This window comes from Doryrhamphus excisus, linkage group LG12 (assembly GCF_037039965.1).
Source record: "Doryrhamphus excisus strain RoL-2023G ecotype Guam linkage group LG12, RoL_Dexc_Guam_v1.1, whole genome shotgun sequence".
NCBI classification, from domain to species: Eukaryota; Metazoa; Chordata; class Actinopteri; order Syngnathiformes; family Syngnathidae; genus Doryrhamphus; species Doryrhamphus excisus.
Genome location: NC_136368.1, coordinates 1,349,692 through 1,362,267, shown reverse-complemented (window position 1 = coordinate 1,362,267; position 12,576 = coordinate 1,349,692).

Here is a 12,576-nt window from a genome sequence, read left to right as displayed (position 1 = left end):
TGGGAGGAAAGCGGAGTACCCGGAAAAAACCCATACGAACATGCAAACTCCACACAGACATGCCCGAGTGGGGAATGGAACCCGGCCTTCCTCTAGGTACGCCCACTTTTCTGTGGTTGGTCACACTCCCAAGCACTCCCGAGGACTTCTCGCTCCTTGTTTGTGCAGGCAATCCAACCCAATCCAATCGAATCCAATCCAGGGAAGTCTGGATCACATTGACGTCAGTAGAACTGAGCATGCAGAGCCATCCCAACCTTCTTTCAGGGCTCTCCTCCAAATGCGCTAACCTCATTAGCTGACGCTTTGGCGTTGTTTACCACGAGAATACAGCATTGCATCAACGTATATACGTAGGTCAGTGAAGTGCATCATGGGTCCCCTTTAAAAGGCTAGGCTCTAAGAGCTGTTTTGCAAACGAGCCATCACTAATTGAGCGTGTCATCTTGTATTCCGAATGACTTAGCTTTATCTTGTCCTGTTGTTTACTGACAAAGAAAGCACAGGAGACAAAATGTCCATTCCTGCTGACTCGTTAGCATTTATCTTTGCATCACATCTATTGCCTTCAGCTTCATCCTTATCGCTTGTCTTCCTTCTTATCGAACGCAAGACGCCGGCAGGTCGGAGTGTCCGATGCCTCATCCGTGAAGGCCTTTGTGGCATTCCGCAGGCCCGCTAAAGTCCAGAATCAATCAGCATTCCTTCCATGTTCGGCTTCATTAACGAAGCAACCTGATAACGCTGGTGAGACGGAGATAAATCACAGGGTTTCTGTAACCGAATGGAGCTTAGAACAGCGATGCTCAACTCGGGTCGCAGTCCAAAGTACCATTCCAGATCCGGAGTGTTGGCCGGAAGAAGCCGCAGGCTGCGGCCTGGCAAGGCGCATTAATGTTGGATATGCGAGGCCACCTTGCATCCGCAGAGGTCGAGAGAACCAGAGTGTGTACTGGAGGAGGAGGAGTACATCGCTCGCCACGGGACGAACCACTGCCGTGGCCGGCCGCTGTACACAATGTACTTTTAAACTCGCGACACACGCGATCCTTCTCTGCCTTGCCCTTGCGACTCGGCTGTGCATGCACGCAGAAAATTATTAGCTGACCAATTTTCTTCCTACGGGCTTTGTGTGCTCTCTGCTGGTTTGTAGTACTCTGGAAAATACATGAAAAGTTACTTTAAGACGTTTGCAGAGCTTGATAAGATCGGTTGATCAGATCGGTTGATAAGATCGGTTGATCAGATCGGTTGATCAGATCGGTTGATAAGATCGATTGATAAGATCAATTGATAAGATTGGTTGATAAGATCGGTTGATAATATCGGTTGATAAGATCGATTGATAAGATCAATTGATCAGATCAGTTGATAAGATCGGTTGATCAGATCGGTTGATAATATCGGTTGATCAGATCGGTTGATCAGATTGGTTGATAAGATCGGTTGATAATATCGGTTGATCAGATCGGTTGATAAGATCGATTGATAAGATCAGTTAATCAGATTGGTTGATCAGATCAGTTGATAAGATCAGTTGATCAGATCAGTTGATAAGATCGGTTGATCAGATTGGTTGATAAGATCAATTGATAAGATTGGTTAATCAGATTGGCTGATAAGATCGGTTGATCAGATCGGTTGATAATATCGGTTGATCAGATCGGTTGATAAGATCGATTGACAAGATCAGTTGATCAGATTGGTTGATCAGATCGGTTGATAAGATTGGTTCATCAGATCGGTTGATAAGATCTGTTTCATATGAAGGGTTTGGCTAATCCCAGATCCCCCAAAATTAAGGAAATCATCCCAGATCAACCAATGTTTATTGACAAATAAGGGTCCCGAGGGTCCCAATTGAGAACCACGGGCTCAGAATTTTGATCTAGGCCACTAGTAGCCGTTATGTCGATGGTGAGTAACCAGTCCATCGCAGAATTGGGACCATATTCCCCCCGGGTCAAATTGGGGCCCTGAGCAGAATTTTATTTTAGAATTTTCTTTAGACAGCAAACTAATTGAGACCAAATCAACAGCGCCTCTGCTGGTTGCAGCCTAGTATTGCACTCCATCTGGTGCTTCAGTTGTGTTATAATAATAATAATAATAACAGTTGTGTTATTATTATTATTATTATTCCCCTCCCATGATGAGTGAAATCTTAACGATGGATTATCAGGCACATCCCCCATTTGACATGCCAATGATTCATTAATCAGCATTGGCGCGTCTAAACATTTATCAGGGCTGTAGAGGTTGAGCTTGGACTTAGACTTAATCCGCTCTGCCGCAGCGCTTTCTTCCCCCTCTTCCTCACCTCCGAAATATCACCTGTCAATCAAGTGCTGTATTGGATGGCGCCTCGGTGTGAGGCTCTGCAGCGCCAAAGCGTGATTCCAAAACTGAATCATCATCTGAGATGCCTCCATAAAGACGAGGTCGCCGCCCAGCGTCAGCGGCCATCACTTCAGACAAATGCCACGGGTCACGCCGTTGTCCGTTTGTTCGTGTTGGGCTTTTCATCCTTTCTTCTGAAGGCGTCAGACTCGGGAATAAAACCAAAAGCTTTGCTGTCGATTCATGCAACATGCACAAAAAAAACGTTATTATGGCCACAGTGGAAGTACTTTCAGCAACAACAACGTGACAAAGACGGAAAGGCTTTCTGCCTTTGAGCATCACGGAAAATCCTCCATGGTGTCTGTCAATCGTGCGGTGACAATCAGTGTCTGGCGGTCGTGTAGTCGTTTAGAACACGAAGCTATGATTGGACATTAGCTCGTTTGACTGCTGGTGGCTCTCGGAGCGAAATGAGCAGAGACTCGCTGTGGCATTAAACCTCCAATGAGGGTTTAATTACCTGTCATGAAAAATTAATGTCACATCAAGCCATTGCGCCACCGTGCCTTGGCGCTAAGGCTGTTCTAAGCCAAAATGTCACGTGACACGGCCCTCGCGGCCGTTTAGCACCTCGACACGATTCCATCGACTGAACTTGTGCTACCTTAACGAGGTTTGGGGCTCTGTGTTTGGGTCTCTGTACCTGACTGATGTGAACACTTGGAAAAGTCAACTGAGGTTGAAATGTTCCTCAATTAAAGCTTTTATTTACGACATGATACAGTGGAACCTTGGTTATCAGCATTAATATGTACTTTTGAGCAGGAACATAATGTCCGCTAACCAAATCAATTTGCCAATCAAAACTCCAATGAATCCATGCCAGAAAGCCAACAATATGAACCCAAAACACGCTTTCATAATTATTGTTTTGCATGCATATTAATACGCATAAATGAAGACACTAAGGACATAATTCTTGGCGTGAGTGTCCCCAAAGACACCATGTGACAGTGAGACACCACACCTCCTGATTTGCAAACTGGGGCGGATGCTAACCAAGGTGTACTACTGGTTACCAATGAACCAAAAATCAGTCAACACGTATCTGAACAGGGGGGTATATGGCCCCAATTTGACCAGGGGGTTATATTGCCCCAATTTGACCAGGGGAGTTTATGGCCCCAATTTAACCAGGGGGTATATGGCCCCAATTTGACCAGGGGGTTATATTGCCCCAATTTGACCAGGGGAGTTTATGGCCCCAATTTAACCAGGGGGTATATGGCCCCAATTTGACCAGGGGGTTATATTGCCCCAATTTGACCAGGGGAGTTTATGGCCCCAATTTAACCAGGGGGTATATTTGGTCCCAATTTGACCAGGGGGTATATGGCCCCAATTTGACCAGGGGTGTGTATGGCCCCAATTTGACCAGGGGGGTATATGGCCCCAATTTGACCAAGGGGGTTTATGGCCCCAATTTGTCCAGGGGAGTTTATGGCCCCAATTTAACCAGGGGGTATATTTGGTCCAAATTTGACCAGGGGGGTATATGGCCCCAATTTAACCAGGGGGTATATTTGGTCCAAATTTGACCAGGGGGGTATATGGCCCCAATTTGACCAGGGGAGTTTATGGCCCCAATTTCACCAGGGGGGTTTATGGCCCCAATTTCACAAGGGGAGTTTATGGCCCCAATTTAACCAGGGGGTATATTTGGTCCCAATTTGACCAGGGGGGTATATGGCCCCAATTTGACCAGGGGGGTTTATGGTCCCAATTTGACCAGGGGGATTTATGGTCCCAATTTGACCAAGAGGGGTATATGGCCCCAATTTGACCGGGGGGGTTATAGCCCCAATTTGACCGGGGGGTGTATGGCCCCAAATAAATGAGTTTGCTGGGGTTTACGCTAGACTTCACATGTCGACATTCTGTGAAAGAAATGACAAACAGCAGACATCTTTATGCAATTATCAATTACTTCCCTAACCTGCGTAACAATTGGAGATGTGTTTAGATCCCTCGTTATTACTAGGATCCAAAAAGGCCAAAATGCTAAATGGGTTGGTGCAAATGGGTGAAATTGCACTTGACACCACGTCATCCTCCATGAATCCGTAGCTCAGACAGCCTCTAATTTGAAACTCAATATTTCATTGCAGCTCGGGTCACATTCTTCAATGAACTCCTCCCTCTGCAGTCACGGGCTCGCCTTGCTAAGCTGGGAGGATCATTGGACAGGAAAAGAGAGAGAAAGGGAAAGACAAACGGTGCCAGTCCAACAAATGATTCAAAGCATGTGCTGAGATGAAGCATCCGCTCTCCACGTCGCCTCAGATGATCCGCTCAGTGGAGCGCGGAGGCTGGACCGTGTCGGCCATCAAACATCCAAAGACGCCAGACAACATCAAACCCTGCAGGCTGTTGCTGGATAGGAAGATAAGAACCAGGTTCTGCCTGGTGGACGCCTTCAAGACCTTTTTTAGATGCGTGTGGAAGGCAGGGGCGTTTTTATTGTTCGTGCCGCATCCTAAGAATCATACCATCACAACCTTAGTCCAGTGAGGGCCACATTGTGAAAAATGAAAGATTGATTTTGATATTCAGGCCTTCTTCCCTTTGAAATATGTTATGGAAGGATTCAAATATTTGGGACTTTTCTCCAAAAGTTTCTCGCCTGGAAAAACTCAAAGTTAGACTCGAATCACAATTTTCATGACTTTGGACTTGACTCGACAATACCAAAGACTTAGACTGTGACCTGACTTGGACTTTAGTCTGATGACCTGAAAATATTTGCCATATTTCGTGGGTGTATGATAAAATATGGGGGGTATATGGCCCCAATTTAACCAGGGGGGTATATGGCCCCCCTGTGACCTGACTCGGACTTTAGTCTAATGACTTGAAAATATTTATATTTTGATATTTCATGGGTGTATGACAAAATATGGGGGGTATATGGCCCCAATTTAACCAGAGGCGTATATGCCCCCCCTCCCCCGTGACCTGACTTAGACTTTAGTCTGATGACTTGAAAATATTTGCGATATTTCGTGGCTGTATGATAACATATGGGAGAGAATATGGCCCCAATTTAACCAGGGGGGTATATGGTCCCCCCTGTGACCTGACTCGGACTTTAGTCTAATGACTTGAAAATATTTGCGATATTTCGTGGGTGTATGATAACATATGGCCCCAATTTAACCAGGGGGGTATATGGTCCCCCCTGTGACCTGACTCGGACTTTAGTCTAATGACTTGAAAATATTTGCGATATTTCGTGGGTGTATGATAAAATATGTGTTTTCTTTTGGTGCTCTAATGAATCATGCTTCCCTAAGAAATGGTAAACAATATCAAAACGGTCCCGGTATACGCTAGCGTATTTTCCGCGCTATAAGGCACATTTAAAAGTTTCTCAAAAATCATCGGTGCGCCTTATAATCCGGTGGACTCGGTTCCGAAATCTGTAAACTTGATTAATTGTCGGACCATTTCCCGCTGACATACGCTGGTAGCGATAAACCAATCAGAGATCAGGACGTACAGTAAGTAGGTAGGCAGGTAGGTAGTAGGTATACCATCAGTATGCTTCAAAACAACATTGTGTCCATGTCTGTGCTACCGTGACCAGGACCGGGACCAGGACCAAGACCAAAACCAAAGGAAGCAAATGAATTGAGAGCTTGCCATCACGGACGTTGGTCAGTTGGCGAACACACCTTTCCTAAGACCGGGAGGCAATTATCTGCATCAACTGTTGTCCGTGCTTTGGGGGAAGCCGGCATCACTGCTGAAGAGCCACCTGACAACGATACCGACTCCAACAATGATGAGAGGGAACCCTACATTTTTGATGGTGGAATTGTTCAATTCAGATACAGGAGATGAGGACTTTGATGGAAAACGATAAATTGTCGTTCAACTTAACTCACCTTAACTCACATTACGGTGCGGAAAATACCGTATTTCCATTTTTCAGTGTATGGAAAAAGCTTCCTCGTGGATGATGGATAAGACCAGGAATCTCCAGAAGGCCAATGCTAACTTTCACGCTCAACCCGCACTTTCTGACTTTTTGATCTTATTTTATCTGGGTGTTGTGTGATGTTTGTTTTTAATAATAATAATAATAATAATAATAATAATAATAATAATAATAATATTGATGAAGGACTAAAGGGTCTGTGGTGGACTCAGGACACTAAAACCCAACTTAATGAAATACCTTTTATTTTCTCCTGCTGCTCTGACACAGCCAAAGATGACAAAATGAAGCTGTCTGTCAACCATCGTGTGTGTGTGTGTGTGTGTGTGTGTGTGTGTGTGTGTGTGGTGTTGGCTGCTATGGCAACAGCCGCTGTCCCTCTACGGCTGACTGACATTGATTAGCTATGATTGGCCGCCCAAATCCTTTGAGGTGAGCAGGAAGCAGCTGTAATTGGCTCCGGCATCGCCATCAGGTGACCGCCGCAAAGGTTACGCCGCTTGTTCGACACATGTGTGTGTGTGTGTGTGTGTGTGTGTGTGTGTGTGTGGTGGTAAAGACGGAATAAATGAAAGAATCCGAGGTGAAAGTTCAAAATGATGGACCCTGGGACTCTCGTGAAGTTCCATCACATTCGATACCTTTGCCGAGACTTTTTATGACAGTCTGCTTGCATTGGGGCCAAGTGGGAACAGTGACGGAACGTCTTTCAAACATCCCAACCTGGGACACCCTTCCCGAAAAGACTTTACCTGACCGCTTTTATGGACTTTTAGTTTTATCAATAAGTGAGATTTTCATTCACCTGCTCAACGTTCTTCATCATAGCTGCCCTACTTCTGATCAAACATGTTGACGCTATGAAGCTATACGCCCAAACCTCGGAAGTGGCATCATTCCCATCATTCCCATCATTCCTTCCGTCATGGCAATGCAAGCGGCTGCATGCTGCACCAGGGGAACGTATGTTGGAGTTTAACGAGCCCCTTTGGGATGGCGTTCCTTGTCGCCTGGGTATTCACACCATCGGGCACCTGTCGGCGTCTCTCAAAAGCAATCAGACGTGAGAAAACAACGAGGATGGATGCTTGGGACGACAGATGCTCCACGTTGGATTTTCCCACACGATGCACGATTCGACAATACCTCGTTTATCGTAGTTAGTGATGAGTGAATTCCCGCAAAGTAGGAATGGAATATTTTCTAATCTGTTTACAATTTTCTAAAAAAGTTTTTAAATTATTAGAGCCCTCTAGAAAGAAACTAACACCCCTATAGTAATCTTTATTTTTATTAAAGATCGTATTACCCAATCTTGTAGACGTAGCGAGGGTAAATAAGCAATTTCAGACATAAATAAGACTCTTCCCGTGTGAGAGATGATTGACAGACAAGACAGGAAGTGACATTGGGGGGTTCAGAGATGAGTTTTCCTGCATGGGATAATTCAAATCTACATCTGGTGCTTGTGTGTCTCACCGAACATTACAGTAACATTACTGACACCTAGTGATCAGAGTAAAAATGTATTGATTAATATAGTTTGGGGGCTGCATTGTGGTCAAGTGGTTAGCGTGTAGGGTTCAATTCCACCCTCGGGGCCATCTCTGTGTGGAGTTTGCATGTTCTCCCCGTGCAGGCGTGGGTTTTCTCCGGGTACTCCGGTTTTCTCCCATATTCCAAAAACATGCTAGGTTAATTGAACACTCCAAATTGTCCATAGGTATGAATGTGAGTGTGAATGGTTGTTTGTCTATATGTGCCCTGTGATTGGCTGGCCACCAGTCCAGGGTGTACCATGCCTCTCGCTTGGACGGCTGGAATAAGCTCCAGCACCCTCTACGACCCTTATGAGGCTAAGCAGTAGGAAATGAATGAATGAATGAGTTCTCCTCCTATTTTGTGTGGAAGTGGTAACTTTTTGGCTTCTTATTTTGTTTTTCCCCACCCTCGGCCATCTCTGTGTGGAGTTTGCATGTTCTCGTGAATGCGTGGGTTTTCTCCGGGTACTCCAGTTTTCTCCCATATTCCAAAAACATGCTAGGTTAATTGAACACTCCAAATTGTCCATAGGTATGAATGTGAGTGTGAATGGTTGTTTGTCTATATGTGCCCTGTGATTGGCTGGCCACCAGTCCAGGGTGTACCATGCCTCTCGCTTGGACGGCTGGGATAAGCTCCAGCACCCTCTACGACCCTTATGAGGCTAAGCAGTAGGAAATGAATGAATGAATGAGTTCTCCTCCTATTTTGTGTGGAAGTGGTAACTTTTTGGCTTCTTATTTTGTTTTTCCCCACCCTCGGCCATCTCTGTGTGGAGTTTGCATGTTCTCCCCGTGCATGCGTGGGTTTTCTCCGGGTACTCCGGTTTCCTCCCACATTCCAAAAACATGCTAGGTTAATTAGCCACTCCAAATTGTCCATAGGTATGAATGTGAGTGTGAATGGTTGTTTGTCTATAAGTGCCCTGTGATTGGCTGGCCACCAGTCCAGGGTGGACCCCGCCTCTCGTTCAAAGACGGCTGGGATAGGCTCCAGCAACTCCCTGCAACCCTTGTGAGGATAAGCGGTAGAAAATGAATGAATGAATGAGTTCTCCTCCTATTTTGTGTGGAAGTGGTAACTTTTTGGCTTCTTATTTTGTTTTTCCCCACCCTCGGCCATCTCTGTGTGGAGTTTGCATGTTCTCCCCGTGCATGTGTGGGTTTTCTCCGGGTACTCCGGTTTCCTCCCAGTTTTGGAAAATGTATGTCCAGCACTTCAGTGACCATTTTGGTTTATGGAGACATCACATTGGAAATTAGAGTTGAAGAAGTCAGTGAAAGCCTGCACAAAACATGTTTTTTATTTTTTTAATACATTGTGTAAGAAACAGCAAGAGCGGCGCAATGAAGACTTAAGAGCATACTAGAAATCTAGGACTCAGCAGGGGGTTGAGCATCAATCTAAGCTCCAAACATCCACTTCCTTCTTTTCCCGACACTGTACCCTGAGAATAAAAGGCATATTCACATCGCCTCCCCCAAAAACATCTTTCCTAAGCGCTGATTTGTTTATTCAATGGTGCCGAGAGAGGCACATTGTGTTTTTTGGAGGAGGAAAGACGACAGACATTATTGGTCTTGTTATCCTTTCCACCAGAATGAAGGCTGCAGACGGTTGCACCCCCGAGATGCCGCATGACGACAAATCACGGCCCGCTTTCATTCATTCATGCTAATAAGCATCTGTTACTGTTGATACACGTGCTCGCGTTGTCTCGTCTTCCACTTGAGTGTGTGCAGGTGTTGTTTGCATAAGGAGCAGCCGCCGCCCGAGGGATGCTGTGATCAGCCATTGTAGTCGATACGTACGCTACAACTGACTCCTGACTAAGTTGTCCTGACTAAGTCGCAAGACAGATAACGCTCTGACGTTTCACCAGTTTATTCATTGCGCTCTTCATTTAATTGAGCGGACTCGCACATATTCAAAACAGACTCGATTGTCGCCATATTGCTAGCTAAGTGCGCTCTTTTATTGTATTCTACACGGAAACTAACTCACTACTGTTGGCGACCACGCCAAGCTGAAACTCAACTCTCACCCCCCCCCAACGTCACTTCCTGTCCAGCTTCCCCGCTTAGCTACCATAGCGCCAAAACTCACTAACAGCATGAGTCTTAGGTATGTCTTATATGGCTTATTTCCTTCCATTATGTCTATTATATTGGGTAATATGACTGTAAAGGTGAATATAGGGGTGCTACTTTATGTATAAAGGGCTCTAATCATGTGAAAAACTCTATTTAGAAGGTCTGACTATGAAATTATTCCTTTTAGAAATAAGGACTCTATACTCTAAGAGTGTAGGCTAACTCATTACATACCTCAGATTTAAGGTTATGGTTCAGTTTATTTTGGGTAAAGTATATTATATTGGGTAATATGACTGTAAAGGTGAATATAGGGGTGCTACTTTACATATAAAGGGCTCTAATAATGTAAAAAACGGTATTTAGAATGTCATAAACAGGTCTGACTATGAAAATATTCCTTTTAAGATAAGATATGCCTTTATTCGTCCCTGCAGACGGAAATAAGGAAGCCTACATTTATGAAGGTCGATTCCCAAACCAATTAAACCAGACATTACTGTACTAATTAAGCGTGTAGGGTAAGTCATTACCCTACACGTTTAGTTTATTTTGGGTAAAGTATATTATATTGGGTAATATGACTATAAAGGTGAATATAGGGGTGCTACTTCATGTATATAGGGCTCTAATAATGTGAAAAACTCTATTTAGAATGTCATAAACAGGTGAGAGGTAAGAGGTAAGATTATGGTTAGTTTATTTTGGGTAAAGTATATTATATTGGGTAATATGACTGTAAAGGTGAATATAGGGGTGCTACTTCATGTATATAGGGCTCTAATAATGTGAAAAACTCTATTTAGAATGTCGTAAACAGGTAAGAGGTAAGATTATGGTTCAGTTTATTTTGGGTAAAGTACAAATCACAGACTTTGTACAATAATTAAAAAAAATATCAAATAATAAAATATGCCATTGATAATGAAGAAACGGTACTTAGTGGGACGCGACATGTGACATCCGCCAATGGCTGCCTGATGACATTATCTCTTCAAACACACACAGAACATGCTTTGAAACAACATGAATAATAACCAGTCTATAAATAATTCTGGTGGCATTTAGTGTGCACATCATGTACGGTCCTTCTAAGCCAAACGTGTCTTACTTCAAAAGCATCTACGTTTTAAAACGCCTCATTTTGGGGAAAAAAAAAATGATTCTGCTGGTGAAATTGCACAAAGACGTATTTAGGATTAGGCAGGCGGCCGCCAACGTCTCGCTTTACAATAAGGTACACAAAAATACAGTACTGAGGAACTCATGAGTAGTGGTTGGGGTTATGTAGCTTTCTCATTGAGTACTGTGTACCTTAAAGGGTCACCAATGCCAAAAGTGGATTTTTTTCATACCAAAATCATGGTGGTTTTTCTGAAAAAGGATCCTACAAGATGAGCTAACCAAGTAAATAAACAGACTTAAGCTCGGTTTATGCTTTGACACCATACCCTGCAGTGTGAACGTAGCCTTGGACACCCTGGGTGTAAACACACTCATACAGCCTGAGTCGCACATACCCACTTCTTTCTTACCTAGATGTTTTAGCTAATACTTTTAGCTAATGACCCATCCTGAGGTGTGAAGAGCCTTTTTTGTTAGACCCAGACTCTAGACCCAGAGGGCAGCAAAATGATTGGTGGAGGAGGTTGACGATCACTCCGCCATCTTTTCCAATTGCTGGGATGTGTTGAGGAGGCCACTGAAGGGGGTTGGACTTGGTTTCATGGGACTTACCGTTCTTGAGTCATTTTGTTTTGGTCCTGATAGTCCCTAAGTCCTGGACGGGAAGAGCTGTCTGTCGATTGTGATGAGTCGACCAGGGTTGTCGGACCTGACTAACTCTAACCATCGAACCGTCAAAACCCTCAAAACCTTGAACCCTCTAATCCTCTAACCCTCTAACCCCCAAACCCTCGAACCCTTGAACCCTCTAACCGCCTAACCCTCGAACCCTCTAACCCCCGAACCCTCTGACCCTTGAACCGTCAAAACCCTCAAACCCTCGAAACCCTCGAACCCTCGAAACCCTTGAACCCTCAAACCATCTAACCCTTGAACCATCTAACCCTTGAACCCTAGAACCCTCTAATCCTCTAACCCTCTAACCCCCAAACCCTCAAACCCTTGAACCGTCGAAACCCCCGAACCGTCGAAACCCTCTAACCCTCTAACCCTCAAACCATCTAACCCTTGAACCCTCGATCCCTCTAGCTCTCTAACCCTCGAATCCTCAAACCCTCGAACCCTTGAACCCTCTAACCGCCAAACCCTCTAACCCTCGAACCCTCTAACCCCCGAACCCTCTGACCCTTGAACCGTCAAAACCCTCAAACCCTCGAAACCCTCGAACCCTCGAAACCCTTGAACCCTCAAACCATCTAACCCTTGAACCATCTAACCCTTGAACCCTAGAACCCTCTAATCCTCTAACCCTCTAACCCCCAAACCCTCAAATCCTTGAACCGTCGAAACCCCCGAACCGTCGAAACCCTCTAACCCTCTAACCCTCAAACCATCTAACCCTTGAACCCTCGATCCCTCTAGCTCTCTAACCCTCGAATCCTCGAACCCTCTAACCCTACCCTAACCTTAATC